At 34.9% G+C, this 5288-nt stretch overlaps 1 non-coding gene across 1 annotated transcript; it reads right to left on the bottom strand.

Moving 5' to 3' along the window:
• Nucleotides 1–1124: 1124 nt before the first annotated feature.
• TRNAN-GUU (transfer RNA asparagine (anticodon GUU)) lies at nt 1125–1197 on the bottom strand. The gene has a single exon. It is a non-coding gene; the product is annotated as a tRNA-Asn (tRNA).
• Nucleotides 1198–5288: the final 4091 nt, after the last annotated feature.

The following is a 5288-nucleotide window of genomic DNA, read 5'->3' on the forward strand; positions in this document are numbered from 1 at the left end:
ACGATGAAAGAGTAATGGAAATATCATATGTACTTCGGTACATTAAAATAATATATATGATATGCGTAAATCACTTCGTGATTTAAGACGGCGCTTATACCGTCGGATCCCGGCCAACTAGTCACTCATAACGAGTGCACCTCAACACATGTGTGGACTTCAGTCCTACGTTCATAGACATCTATGACGTAGTGCAGAAGGCGGCCACAAGAGAGAACCCAAGAGTTGGAACTTAAAACTGAGACGATTCTGTCCGACGCCGGGGTGGGTATCCGGTGTGGCTTAGTGGATAAAGCATCAGCACGTAGAGCTGAAAACCCGGGTTCAAATCCCGGCGCCGGAGAGAATTTTTCTCCGTTCCATTACTCTTTCATCGTATAAAAAATACAGGCTTAGAGACGAATTTGGGATATTCTTCTGGTAGCCTATGTAAAACACGACATGTCAGTTAAAAAGTCAAATTTGGTAAATTTTGGACTTCGGATGTTTGTCAATTCAATTTTTTTTTTAAATTCAAATTCAAATTTATTTACAATTTACATTTGAAATGAATACATGTGAATAAATACCCGAAATGAGCATATGCTCGTGTTCGGGTACAGTCCAGTAGTCTACATAAATTTTACAGGGATCAAATAATAATACTGAAGATAGAAATAATAGTAACAATAATAATAATAATAATATTAATAATAATAATAATAATAATCGTGACAGAAATGATACAAAGATTGCAATACAAAATAATTCATTAATAATAATAATAATAATAATAATAATTATAACAATAATAATAATAATAGTGATAAAACAAAAATATTTCCAATAATAAAATAAATACTAAGACGGATAAAATAAAATATAAAACCACTAGCGAGAGTTAACACAACTTAAATAAGCATATAATAACCGGAAAAAAATGACGAACTCGAAAATCAACAGAAAAGTTCGTTGTATCGCAGACGACAGCAACCGCCGTATTGAGATTGTGTTGTGCATTAATGGTAGTAGGGGGGAGCCGAAAGTCTACGTAAGTGCCATTCTCTTCGAATCTTCTCCTACAATCATGGGAAGTTAATGCTGCTAAAACAAAATGTCTACGAATAATTTTCAAGGAAAAATTGTTCCGGGGCCGGGCATCGAACCCGGGACCTTTGGTTTAACATACCAACGCTCTACCAACTGAGCTACCCGGGAACTCTACCCGACACCGATCCAATTTTTCCCTCTATATCCACAGACCTCAAAGTGGGCTGACAACCGTCAAGCAACGTCGGTGTCGGGTAGAGTTCCCGGGTAGCTCAGTTGGTAGAGCGTTGGTACGTTAAACCAAAGGTCCCGGGTTCGATGCCCGGCCCCGGAACAATTTTTCCTTGAAAATTATTCAAATCAACTTTACAGGGAGTTATACCTGAAATCTTGATTTGCAAAATGTCTACGAGTCAAACTGTTCATTATTACCAGGATAAATACAAATAATACTGAAATATATTAATCTAGTTTCAGTTATAGATCTCCCCTTAAGTGAAACTTCACTATATAGAAAGAATATAAAAAACTGTGTAATTCAATTAAATCCATATTTTATTAACAGACACCCTGTATAACGAACAAATTTTAATACTATAAATTTCAATCTAAGAAAAGTAGCTGAAAACACAGTTCAGTTCAAACGCACCTCACCTTCATATCTATAAAACTTGGCCTCCTGTGTATTTCGCATTTAGGAGGCCATTCCCTTGGAAGCCTTCGTTATGTATGTTTAGTGCCAGCGTAATGACACCCATGATTAACAGACAAAATGCGATGTTTTGGATCCTAGAACCTATTACCTTGTGGGAATACGGTCACATACGGCTTAATACGAAAGCGGGCACATAGGATAAACAAGTTTTAGTGCTCGGAGGAAATGTAGAAACATGAATTTTTGTGGCAATTCCTGTCTAGAAAGAGGGGGGAACGTAACAATAAAAAGATGGCGATATTCTCTGGTCGGCCGAGAAAATGACGTCATTCCGTAACAGCTGACGAACACTCAGAAGGCGTATTATGGGGGAGTATCATTGCTGAAGCAGTAACGCCATCTTGCGGTGATGGTTGAAGTTACAAGTCAAATTTTTGTTCCAGGGGGAAAATATCTAAGGAAGTCAACGTGGAAAGAATTTTTTTTCTCTAGACTATGATTACACATCTTAAGCTTTAGAAAATTATCTGTATTACGAGGTCTTGAGTTAATGTCTTCATTTTAGACATGCGAACATATTGTTCATATATGAATTGAGGTACTTCGACTTAGATGATAATAATAATAATAATAATAATAATAATAATAATAATAATATTATTATTATTTTAAATTCATAAATCAATAGCTGGGAACATTATAAATTGTGATTGAAGAGCATTTTTGCTCAATTCGACACACATTAAATTTATACTAAACAATTAGACTCCTACCAAATTTTATAGTGAACGGAAATTGCTACTCCAATTACCGGGAAGCGAAATTAAATTTCAAATATCCCAACAGACCCATGTTGGATATACTCATTTCATTGGTGTCAAGTCGTTATAAAAATATGTCACACGCCTATATGTTTCATAGAAAGCATATAACAATTTATTAGGCCTACTCATATATGGTTTTTTTGTTAATTGAGGTATACCTAAAGTTGACAAAATTATGCATGTAAAATTTATTAAGTGTGTGATATACCATATTAGGACGCAAAATTGAAAATGGATACATTAATGGAAATTCTGTACATAGCAAAACACTTTTGGGACGCACTTCTAGTATCGGTGTAGACATACAAAATTATAACAAAATGAATTGATTCATAAAATATATGAAAATGTTATTTCAGACAAATTATGTAGTAGTGGTAAAAGCAAAAATAATCCCTAGTTGCAGTAGTTGTAGTAGTAATAGTAGTTGTAGAAATAACAATAATAGTAGTCATGGATATATAGCCTACAACTCAATAGACATTTACAACTATATTCATTACTTTTTGCAGACGATTTAGCTCTGGTGGCATCCTCAGAAGATGAATTACAACGTTCAATTTTTAATTTAAAAAAATTGGAATTAAATATGATATGAAAATCAATAAAGAAAAAACTAAAATTATGGCCTTCTGCGGAAAATACCGTGTGCTTAGCAAAATATGTTTAGATTCAAGAATATTAGAAAGGATAAATTATTTTACATATCTCGGATACACATTATCTTTTTTCGATGAAGTAGACATTTAACAGATAATTCTAAATACACCAAAACAATGGGAATAATTAACACCATTATGAAACCTTCCCTAGTACAAAGGCATACTCGAATTCGCCTTTACAAGACCTTGGCGAGACCTGTTACAGCAGTGAGGCATGGACATTGAGGAAGAAAGACGAAAGCAGAATAACGGCTAATGAAATGAAATTTATGAGATATACGAAATGGAATCACAAACGCAATGAAGATGTAATGGAAGAATTACAACTAGAACCTGTAATTAATTACGTAAAACATTATGAGAACAACTGGATAAATCATCTGCATCGCATGCATAGAGATAGAATCCCAAAAGTCATGCTCCACTATCGTCCAAACGGGAAGAGATCTCTCGGTCGTCCAAAGAAGCGCTGGATTGAAAATTCAACTGTGAGATCGTAACAGGCCTAATACTTGAAGGGAAGAAGAAGAAGAAGACAATAATAGTAGTAACAACAGTAGTATTGACAATAGCAGTAGCATTAGTAGCAGTAGTTAGTGGCAGAATGTTGACATAAACAATCGAAATTAATTCCACATTAAAGGCATATTAATAGTCTGCTATATTGTAGAATATACACAGAAAAACAAGTAAAATTGACTTCAACTTGTTGACCGCATCAACAGTGATAGATTATGCCTACCGAACTTGCTCTACATTTTACACCTAATAGTATGAAACAAAATAAAATATTCAGTTTTCATTCATTCTCAGTTTTCTGCCCAAAGGCAGATCTTTCGCTACAAACCCAGCATTCTCCAATATTTCCTGTTTTCCGCCTTCCTTTTATTTTCCGCATACGATCCATATATCTTAATGTCTATCATCTGATATCTTCTTCTGCTCCGGACTTATTTTCTGTTCACCTTTCATTCCAGTGCATCCCTCACTAGGCAGTTTCTTCTTTGGCAGTGACTCAGCCAATTCTTTTTTCTCTTCCTGATCAGTTTCAGCATCATTCTTTCTTCAGCCATTCTTTCTAGCACAGCTTTATTTCTTATTCTGTGTGTCCATTTCACACGCTCCATTCTTCTCCATATCCACATTTCAAATGCTTCTCTTTACTTCGTCGCAATGTTTATGTTTCTGCTCCATATAATGCCACAGTCCATACAAAGCACTTCACTAGTCTCTTCCTTAGTTCTTTTTCCAGAGGTCCACAGAAGATGCTCCTTTTTCTATTAAAAGCTTCCTTTGCCATTGCTATCCTCCTTTTGACTTCCTGGCAGCAGCTCATGTTACAGCTTATAGATAAGAGTTAATTTTCCGAAACGACTAACAAAATTTATTCACTAAACCAATTAATTTAATTGTCCCGCACCGTAGCTCAGTGGTCTAAACACAACGTCTGGACTCGCGTTACGGAATGATCACTGGTTCGACTCCTCATAAGCAAGGAATTTTTCACGTTATTTTGGCCAGCGTATGGTACCAGTGTCCACCCAACCGAGCATCGTGATGAATTTGGGGAGCTATACTATGTAGTGAAATCCTGTTTAGAAAATCAGCTATGACGGCTGGGAGATTATACTGTTGACTATACGTTACGCTCGTACTTAATAATCGTGCACCTCTATTGCATGTGGGCGTGAGGCCAATAGCTGATCGCCCTTCGCCCCTCATGGGCCGTCTCGCCACGTATTACATTACATTAGTTTAATTGGTAACAGATTTTAAGATAAGTGACAAAATAAACATTTTAACACGTAGCGCCATAAAACTATTCCAAAATTTCCGGTGTCGAAAATTGTTAACAAAATTTAATAATTTAAAGTCATTATATTTATTAATATCAAACTCTAAGAGCGAATGCATTACAAACGTAACAAGAAACGAATATTTTGGGGATTTAGCATTGAAATGGTTAATTTACGGGAATTATAACTTGTAATAAAATGTTAATATAATAATCTATTACTTAAAACCCCATTAATGTATTTTTATTTTTTATTGAGCTAAATTAATACATATTAAATAGGTTATAATAGAAACAAAAATGCATTAAAAACTATTATATAC

The sequence above is a fragment of the Periplaneta americana genome, chromosome 13, assembly GCF_040183065.1.
Source record: "Periplaneta americana isolate PAMFEO1 chromosome 13, P.americana_PAMFEO1_priV1, whole genome shotgun sequence".
NCBI lineage: Eukaryota > Metazoa > Arthropoda > Insecta > Blattodea > Blattidae > Periplaneta > Periplaneta americana.